Below are 11,037 nucleotides of genomic sequence, written 5' to 3'. Positions count from 1 at the left end.
CATGCTCGTCGTTGTATCTTCGATCATTTTGACATTCTTCATTCTCGATCTCTATATATACTGTGGTATAACTTGTTCATATTGTTCACATATCTTCTTTTTTTTGCTCGATTTTGTTCAGATATCTTTTGCTTTCGTAAAGTGCCTGCTAGTTCCTCTTATTTAGTGATTTTCTTTTTTTCAAAAGGAGTAAAAGCATAAACATATATATGTCGTCTAAGAGAGAAAATAGAAGATCTCAGAGGCCGGAAACTCTGATGAACTCATCCTCAGTGCAAGATTCCTGTTATCGAACTATAATCGATTACGCTGAGCGTACTGGTAAGATACATCTATCTCTTAAACATTCATCACATATCTATCTTGCAATATACAACTAACCATAAATCAGTTTAAACATCTTAAAACAGTAGAAAATGAAATTTTGTTCTGTCAGCTGTATTGCTGTAAGTTACATTACCTTGTTTTGTTTTGTCATCGAACTTTGAGCCTGATCTACTTTTTCAAATTTCCCGAGTGATACTGGTATCACTTGGTGACCATGGAGGAACCAAAACTCCAGAGAGGATAGGAAGAATACATTATGGCAATGCTTTAATTCAATGAAATTAAAAGAATACATTTTTATGACTAAGTCCTTAATTAGCCGGTTACAGTCACCAGTTGACTCATGGAGTCAAATGTACATTTGGCATTTTGCTTGCAAACAACTAGAATGTTGCAAACTCAGATCATTCCTTTCGCATTTTGGACTTTCTATCCCCATGTCCGTTTAATTGAAAAAAAGAGCGGAATAGTCTGAAAATTTCATTTCTCACTTTCTTGACTTCCATTGATAAATTTTAGAATATTTCTTAACATATCTAAAAGACATGAACCTAATTGAACTGGGTCTCTTTATTTGTGATCAACGTTACTCAAAAGGTATCATTTGATTAAAGATCTCTATGTAACATTACTTGAGAGTCTCACAGCAAACTATTCAGCTCTGATCATATTAAATATACTGATGCATTCTCTCGTTATTAGGAGTTTATATGACATTAACTGTCTTTATGCAGATAAGGATGTCAAGAGAAAGATGAATTCAATGAACCTGAAGTTGATGGACATAGAGAGACAAATGGAAGCAGTCGAAGCAGAAATTAGCAAGGCCGCTTACACATGATAACTGCTTCTATCGACCTATTTTTGAAGAAAACATGCAGAAAATGTCACTCTCTTTTTGGCTTGTTAAACTTGTAGCATCAGAATCAGGTACATGTAGTCTCACAGCCACAAGGCTGACGCCGAACACCTAGTCAGACTAAATGGAGTAGCAAATATGACATATTGACATTTATTTATAGATTTTTTTACTTTTTTTATTTTTTATTTTGCCCTTCTTGTAATTTGTTGAGCTTCCAATAAATTTAAACTTTACTACCGGATACCGATTCTGTGCACGGTATCGGTAAACATGGGTATGGTTCAATGTAATGGAGTATGGTTGAAAACATAGGTTTTGGATCACCCAAATCAGCTTCTCATTTGGCTGTTGTACAATTGTTTTGCCAGAATTAGGTAATTTCAAGTGATGATACTGGTAATTGCATAACCACATATTCCCATTTCACGATATAGCAATTTAATAAACAAAAGTTACAGTTTATTAGTTTCACACCAAATACGTATTAACAGAGTATACCAAATATCCGGCTACTTTATTACTACTGCGCCGCAAAGCACAACAAATGCCAAACTCACACTAATGCTGATACCAAGTTCGAGCCTCTTAACATTTAAAGTCCAATAAAATTACAGATTACACCCTATCATTGTGATTTTAGCCCAAAAATGTTAACTTGCTGGTAATTTTCTTCCACTGCAACCAAGTAGAAACCAAAAAAAGTGCTTAAACTTGTCCGTAGACACGTCTCTATATTTGGTAAAGATATTTTGCCTAGCTTTATTGGGGGCCATAACTTCTAATTGGGGGCCATGTACTACGGGACAAAAAGTGTCACCCAATCCTAATTTGGGTCACCCCTTAAAAAAAAATATTTTCTAAATGGCAAAACTGCCCTTATATGATTAGTATTAGGAATTAATTAGTTTGATTAGTGTGGTAAGTGTATTTAGATTAAAATCTGATTTTAGGAAAAAAATTATGGAAAATGTGTTTTATGTGTTGAGAAGAAGAGGAGGAGTTTTGAGAGGAAAACCTAGGGTTTTTACAAACGGGTGATTCAAGTGGAGGGAATGAGATTGGTGAAGCTTCAAATAACAACAATGATTGTGTTGATGGTAAGATTGTCTCAACTAATGATATGGGTTGGATGTTTGATGAGGAGATGTTGATAGAGGAAGACATGAACAATGGTTGGAATGAAGATCCCATTGCTCAAGATGAAGGAACCAACACTCAAAATGAGGAACCCCAAGGTCAAAACAATCAGGTAAACTTCTTATACTCTTCAAATTGTCGGAATGGTGCTCCAAGTGGTCGAATCATCCACACTATGGAACAACTCAGAGAAAGGGTCGTCATAGTCGGGGGGTGTATACCCAAACGACTCTCTAAGGTCGTCAGTATATTGACACTACCAATAACGACTCAAACCTGCAACTTTTCAAGGTTATGAAAAATCGTTAGGATAGTGTGCTAAACATTGACGACCCTTTTTAACTAGGTCACTTAGAGTCGTTTTGTTGTTTTGTTTACACATTGACGACTCTAAAACCAAAACTCTCTGTAAAAAGTAACACTTAGGGTCGTCATACATGTAGTCATATGAAATGACGATCCTAACTATCAATTACTAATTTCTTTTAGAGTCGTTAGTTTGATTAGTTATATAAAATAACGACCCTTGCACTAGATTCTCATAATTTTTGATTTCATAGAATCATTTCATTGAATCGTAAAAGGCATACATCTCGCATAGCGTTGCATTGAAGGAAATGAAATACAATAGATAATAAAGGTGCACTTATACACTTAATCATATATGGCGTAGTTATATCTAGTGCCTTCCAAGATAAAGTAGCAATCGTGGAGCTCACACTTTTCCCAACGAAGCTCCTCATAATAGCGATACGCCTTCCCCAACTGAAAATGCAAATATACTTAGTTAGTATCGATCAAAGCTTTTATAAGTTTTACCTCTTGTTCAAATACTTACTCTTACAACACTCAACATATCCGGAAAGGCTTCCCTAACAGCCTTAAGTTCTCTTTTCAAAACATCACACTCGAATTGTATCTTCTGGAAGCGTTCCTTGACTTGTTTCAAACACCTTGAGTTGCAATTTCCGTCCAACGCCACAAAAACGATGAATACCCGGTTCCACCAAGCATCCGATGTTTCATCAATGTCTTTGTCTAGACTTTCAAAGTGGTTAGTGACTGTTTTCCAAGCTCTTGTAATGGCACAATTCTCTTCATTAGTGAATGGAGTCATGATGTTTCTCTTTTTTTTGCTCTTAAATGGTAATTAAATGAGAAGGAGAAGAGGAGGTTGATAATTAGGGTTTTGATATGGAATAGGTGAGATATGGGCCTCTATATATAGAATGGAGCGACCAAACTGTCTCAACCACATTTGGTTGAGTTAAATTCAAAAATAAATGCAACCACTGACATGAATCGTTAATCCGTAAAAATTAAAACCAAACGACTCTTCACATGTACCAGAGAACGACTCGTAGAGTCGTTATTTTATATGTATACAAGGTGACGATTCAAGGTGAAAACTGGGCAGAGTTGGTTATATCTATCAATGTAGAGTCGTCACTTTATAAAAAAGAGTCGTCATACATCGAGAAAAGGGTCGTTGGTCTACAGAAAATATGGGTGACGACTTAAAGAGTCGTTCACCTGTAAATTATGCTGACGACTGTCTGGGTCGTCATATTAACATCTTACAGAGTGACGACCCTATACTGATTTTGTTGTTCTTTTTTTGTAGTTGGTTGTACGGGTGAGCTCTCAACCTGAACCCCTCGACATTGTCGGCCCGGATACCTCCCAAGCATATATGACCGATTTGGTACGTTTTTATTGTTTGAGTCAATGTATATCCATACGAAAATTATTTAATTAGTGTTTTATAATGAACGTGTTATTTGTTTAATGTAGACGTGGAAACCAAAGGCTGAGGTCAAGGAATAGATTATTTCCAAGGCAAAAGAGAATATGTGCGTAATTGTTCAAAGCAAACACGTAGATTGTAAGCAAATGGAGATGCTATGCGAGAGAGCGGGGGATAAGGAAGAAAGTCACAAAGGGAAGAACTACAAGTGTGTGAAGAAGAAGACGAGGGTCTACAAAACTTCGTCGAAGAAGATAAAATGCCCCTTCAGGATTGTTTTCAAAAGGCATCCCGAAACTCTACTATGGTGGATGTATAGTATTCCGGATGGTCCTCACAACCATCCTCCACCTAGTACTCTTTTAGGGCACCCAGCATATGCCCGATTGAAACCACATCAAATGGAAAAGGTTCGGCGGATGAAGCGATGTAGGCCCCTTAAGATTCTAAATGCAATAAAGGCGGAAGATAAGTCAAACTTGTCTATTCTTTCCACAATCTACGCTGCCAAAGCAACGATCAAGAGAACTGAATGGGATGGTAGATTAATTATGCAACAATCAGAGTGGTTGTCAGAAAAACATAACTATCATGCAAACAAGGGTCGGTCCGGGCGACAAAGTGGCTCATATTTTTCTTGCCCATCCTAGGATGATGGATTTGGCACAGTGCTTTTACCGGGTCTTGTTCATAGATTGCACCTATAAAACCAACAAGTATAACATGTCGTTGTTGAACGTGGCTAGTCATACTTCGGATAAGCAATCATTCACCGTGGCATGGTGCTTTATGGAAAAGGAATAAATAGAAGACTATGTTTGGGCTTTGGAACAAGTTAGGTTGATTTACCGTGGCGAAGAGACACCGCAGGTTATATTTACGGATAGGGATTTTGCAGTCATGAGTGTCGTTCGTCAAATTTTTCCCCTTGCTCAACATTTTCTTTGTACGTGGCACATCCAAAAGAATCTTTTTAATAATTGCAAGAATCAAATCCAAAAGATCAAACCTGCAAAGGGTAATCAACGTTCCAAGGAGGAAGACGAGCGTCTTAGTAAACTTTCAAAAAAAGAGATAGCGGAAGAGAAAAAAAAAGCCAAGGAAAAATTTGATGAAGAGGGGGATGTATGGGAGAATTTCTGCAAATATTCGGACCTTTTGGCCCATTTGAAGACCGAAGTAAAGTACTATGCAAATTTGCAAAAGTTCATCGATGTTTGGAGTACGGATTATAAGAAGGTGGTCGATTATTGCCAAGATACCTGGTTGAATCCTTGGAAGGAGAAGTTTGTTTATGCATGGACCAATAAGTACAAACACTACCAAAACGAGTCCACCAGTATCGCAGAGCAGTCCCATGGACGTTTGAAGAAAATTCTTCGAGAAAACACTGGTGGGGTAGTTACTGTACAGGAAGCTATTCATGAGCACGCCCAGGATGATCTTAGCAAGATAGTGACTCAGATGGAGTATAGTAAGGATCGTTTTTTGAAGCAATACCTGGAAGACAAACAATTGCTATGCTGGGTTTCGCACCAAGTGTCATGGTGGGAAATAAAGCATATGATGGCTGAACTTCACAGATTTCGAGCGAAAGCTTCAAGTGGAAAAGTGATGAACTGTAATTGTACAACTGAGACGTGGCTTGGAATCCCCTGTAGACATAAGCTTGGTGGTTACAAGTCGCACATTCCTATTGAAGATATCGATCCTTTTTGGAAGCAACTTTCATTCACCCCTAATCCCACGGGAGTCGCTGATGAACAATTTGGAGACCTTGAGATTGGCAAGTATATCAGTGAGAAATATCAAAAAGTACATTGTGTAGAAAGACAGATATTGGTTTCTAATTTGTGGTCAGCTGCCCGTAAGAGCTTGGGAGTAGAAGAAGAGCCAATCAAACAAAAACCACCGGGCAGACCAACAACAAAAAAATCATTTAGAGAAACCGTGAAGGCGGCCAAGAGTTGAAAAAGTGACCCGTCACGTCATGATTATGTCCAGGCGGAATATACAGAGTATGAGAAGTCTCTCTCCCCAAGGAAAAGGGTCGACCAAAAAAGGATGATTTGACCCAAAGTGAAACAAAAGTGAAACGAATGGAAGACATGGATGTTGCAGAGCATGTGGTCGGTACCCAGAAAAGCCATACTAGCGGAATGGTGACCATAAGCGGAATTAAGGGAAATCCGCGCACACCTAGAGATTCTCAAGGAAGACCACATCGTGTTACTTATACTTTGTATAAAGAGTACACCGATCAACTTCCTCACGTCATCTTGGATCACCTTATATCCACCGACGAACTTAAGCTCACCCAAATCCAATATGCAAGGAAAAAAATGGCAGAAAAGCTTGTTCAGGACAAACAATTGTATTTGACAATGCTCATGGAAAGAGATCCAAAAGAGAGGGAAATGAAGTTTAGGGAGTTGGTTTGTAACGTGAAATGGAGGACGGGGTCGAAAAGGCCGGTTATAAGTTTTGGATGCAAATGCCTTTTGGTGGTCAACTCTTAGCGGACACATTCACTTGTGTGTTAATTGTATTTAGCAAAGGCTTCCCCGGAGCGTCTTGTATGTACGTACCCTCAAGAACTCGGTGCGACGCAGCGATAAAGAAAAGAAGAATTGTAATGGCACATGTCAACAATAACCATTACATAGTTTTGAAGATTTCCGAAGAATGTCCTTTACCACGGGTGGCCTATGGTGATTGGGGAGACTACACCAAGGAGTGGACAAATCAGTACGAGTATGGAATGAACCTTTGGAATGCTATGGACCCAACCCCGGTTTACGTAGACATGGGCGATGAATCGTGAGACAAGATGTACATTCAAAACTATGCATTGCATTTTTAAGCATACTTTTTGATAATGGTTGTATCCTGAACCCTAATATTTGTATTTTAAAGAATGCCTAATGAATACAATGCGTTTTATCTTGCGGCATAAAAATCAGTTAAACTTATGGATGTTTTCCCAACATAGGGTCGTCATTGGTATTTTCAGATACCCTAACGACTCTAATGCCCCAAATTAGGTTGTCTCCTGGATGTTTTCCCAACATAGGGTCGTCATTGGTATTTTCAGATACCCTAACGACTCTAATGGCCCAAATTAGGTTGTCTCCTAGATGTTTTCCCAACATATGGTCGTCATTGGTATTTTCAGATACCCTAACGACTCTAATGGCCCAAATTAGGTTATCTCCTGGATGTTTTCCCAACATAGGGTCGTCATTGGTATTTTCAGATACCCTAACGACTCTAATGGCCCAAATTAGGTTGTCTCCTGGATGTTTTCCCAACATAGGGTCGTCATTGGTATTTTCAGATACCTAAACGACTGTAGTGGATTATACAACAGTCGCCATATTGATAGTGTATACAATGACAATTGTTTGCAAAAACCCCCAACGACTCTTTTTCTATACACGTTTTCCCATAAAAAAAATAGCCGTTACAAATTATTTATAAGTAGAGGAACATATCAAGGTGCAAAATCAATTGAAAACAACCTCATGAAAGCTTTTTTTTAATGGCAACTCCTTCATCAATTGAAAGCATACTTAGAAGATGCAAAAAACCAAGAGTCGTTACGCCATATCCTACAAAGGAAGAATTAGAGATGCGCGAGGCTGAAAAACGAGGAAAAGAACAAGCGCATCTCCGGGAAGTATTCAAGCAAGTCGAGGAAGAGACCGAATGGGTTAAAAACTATTACAGCGTCAAATATCTTGACGAAGATGCAAAAGATGAATGGAAATTTTGGATAAACGTTGGTTCCGGTCCTTTCCTTAATTCCCACGCGCATCTAGGCTATGATTATGAACCGTCCCACATTCGTGATAGGACAATTCACGTTATGAGATTGTACAACAAGTACAACGAGTTTCTCGTGAGGCATAAAGGCGATAGACGTGCGTCCCAAAAAGAATATACCAAATGGAGAGGAGAGCAGTTTCATCACATCCAAGCCGCAATGGTAGTTAAATCTCGCACCGGAAAGAACAATAACATGTAATGTTTTCATAAAGAGTCGTTATAAGTTTTAGTAAAACAGTGACGACTCTGGTTATCTCCAGAGTCGTCATCTTGTGTAAAAACAAAACTAACGACCCTTATTTTGAATTTCAAAATAACAGACCGTTGGGATCTACTTCGCCATCCAAGAGCTCCTCTTAAGGAAAAAGTGAGTATTCCGTTAATATTTATACTTCTGTCATGCTTCAAATTTATAACATTCCTCGTTTAATTTCAGCTGGAACGTTTCGATGGGTTATGGACAATACGTAATGGGGAAACTAAGTTCCATTCACCATACAGAATATACAACGTTGACGACCATTTGCTGCATCAACTTCAAGAATACCCATGTTAACTCTTATGCAATACGAGATAGATGTAATGTTATTTTACTAATGAAATCAAAATCCTTTCTAGTTTCAAAATGAGAGTCGTCACAGGTATCCATGGCAGAGTAACGACTCCTAAATCCAACAAACAGTCGTCATTGACATGAAAAATCTAACGACTCTAGCCAAATAAATTCAAACCTCCTGGATATATTTTTTTAACCAAGGGTCGTCATTGATTTCATTATAAACACTGACGACTCTATCCAGAAATATTCTTCCCATCTCCTGGATGTTTTGGGAAAAATGGTCGTTAGATCTCTATTTGAGGATATTAACGACTCTGTGTGTTGAAGTGGTAAATACAATTAGGGTCGTCAAAGTACTATGAAACGAAGATGACGACCCTTGGTATGAGGAAGGGAAATGTTGTCTGCATTGGAGTACTACATGGTTCTAACGAGCATACTTGAAAACATAGTATTTGCAACAAACACAGGAGTTGCCAAACATAAAAGTACTCAAAACAAAGACTCCAAACCAAACACATAAGTTGTTTCAACACACACTTAAGTTCAATTCATAAAGTAAAATTAGCATAAGTTGAAGTCGACCATCTCGACCTCGACCACCACCTTACTGCCTCCCTGACCTGCTAACTCTCCGGCTTTTCTTAGGAGGAGCACCCTCTGGGGAACCATCATCTTCTCTAGTAATTTCTTGTACCTCTGAGGGATGTTCATCATGATGTTGGCTACTTTGGCCATGCTCATCAACTTCTTGTGCTCTTTGGCTACGTGATTTTCGGCTCCTCTTACCTTCCTTAGCCAGCTCCTTGAACATCTTCTTTGCATTGGGATTTTCAATGTGCGTGCAGTAATCTACGTACCGACGTTTCTTCGCAGGATCCATCACTTCCCCTTTGTCAGCCGAGCAACAAAAAGCCTTGACAAGAAGCTTCATTCGCTCCCTATATATGCATTCAAAAACAATTTCACATTAACTCTCTTATATGTAGATGAATAACACAATTACAAAATTAAATACTCACCACTAGTGTCAGAATGGAAGTAGCATCTCTACTGTCGACTTGAGAAGAAGAAGAGGTGGATGCTCTGTTGGTCCTCCTACCCGGAGTCGGATCTACCCATATCACCCTACCATGGGAGAAGCCTTCATACCGTTCGACGTAATCCGGTGTTGCCTCATGACCTTCATCCGCATGCACCCACCATGAGATTTCTACAAGCCTAGAGTGTCTATCATTCCAATGCTTGACATCAACTTCAGGTTCATAAGCCACCTTTATACCCGCTTCGTCAGCCTCACACTTTTCCAACTTGTGCTTGAACGGAGGTACATAATCCTCATCGGGTGAATATTGAATAAAACCAAGTTGACGCATGATTCTTATCGGATTGTACATTGAAAAACCGTTAGGGTGAAACAAAGGGCCATGGTAATACACGACATCTTCCATTGCGCCAACTCTATTATTCTTGTACGGATTGAAGACTACCTCTTTAGCCATGATGTTGTCAAGTTTTTGACGCATTTGTATCAACGCATCAGTTTGTTCCCTATCTTGAGAACCAATGAACAAGTATTTGGTTCCCGTTGGACTACCTTTGCTCCATTATGGGTTAAGTTCCACATGTTCATTATCTTTGATCAGTGATGGGAAATGATCATAAATCCACACCTATAGCAACCAATGAAATAAACATAAATAATTCAATTTTTAAAATGTACAAAAATAAGAAAACTTTCATAAATCCAAATACCTGGATTAGAGCCAAATTCCCATTAATTTGAGAAGTTATTTTGCGAGATCCCTGAGAAAGCTGACCATTCAGGTGTGCAATTATGGCAATCCCCCAAGAGTACTTGCTCACGTCTTTCAAGGGATCCAAAAGCTGAAGAAGGTTGGCGCTCACCCGGTTAACTTTGCTGTCAGGAAATATAACCGACGCAAGGACATACAACAAATACCCAGCCGCCGCATAACGACATTCCATATCAGAGAGACCTTCTTCTTTTTCCTTCTTTTCTGTCCCAAAAAACATGTTCCTAATATCTACAAGTTTGAACTCTTTCTTCGGGTACTTAGGTCCCTTCTCGAAAAGCCCATTAGTCTTCTCGGAATCCCAGCCAAACAAGTTCTTGGTCCATGTATAGATGTCTTCCCAACTAGGCCTTCTCTTGAACTTCTCACCGGTTGATTTGCCTTCGACCTGCAACCCTAATATCTGTTCTGCGTCATCAGGAGTTATCGCCATCTCACCAAAAGGAAGTTGGAATGTGTCGACTTCAGCATGATACCTTTCACAGAAACTAGATACTGCGACCTTGTCATACGCAATCACAGAGTTCAGAACGGCATTGTACAAACCTGAGTTTTCAACCAAATCTCTAACTCTTGCACATTCACCTTCTAGCGGCCACAACTCCATTTTATTGAAAGAAGATTGGTGCCGGAAAAGACGTGCGGCATCCTTATGATCCTACAAAACATAAACAAACACGTATTTAAAAAACAAAACATAAACAAGTTAACACCAACTAATCAAATAGCAAGCAAATTTAGGATTCTTACGATTGTCTCA

General features: G+C 38.9%; 1 long non-coding RNA gene across 2 annotated transcripts; it reads left to right on the top strand.

Annotated features, from left to right (window-relative positions):
- Nucleotides 1-1,545, top strand: LOC113293338. Of its 2 annotated transcripts, XR_003332236.1 has the most exons (3): nt 1-65; nt 188-321; nt 1,062-1,545. It is a non-coding gene; the product is annotated as an uncharacterized LOC113293338 (long non-coding RNA). The 2 variants fall into 2 exon arrangements; XR_003332235.1 differs by lacking the exon at nt 1-65 and having other exon boundaries at nt 86-321.
- Nucleotides 1,546-11,037: the final 9,492 nt, after the last annotated feature.

Source organism: Papaver somniferum, chromosome 7 (assembly GCF_003573695.1).
Source record: "Papaver somniferum cultivar HN1 chromosome 7, ASM357369v1, whole genome shotgun sequence".
Classification (NCBI taxonomy): domain Eukaryota; kingdom Viridiplantae; phylum Streptophyta; class Magnoliopsida; order Ranunculales; family Papaveraceae; genus Papaver; species Papaver somniferum.
This window is presented reverse-complemented; position numbering and strand designations above follow the sequence as displayed.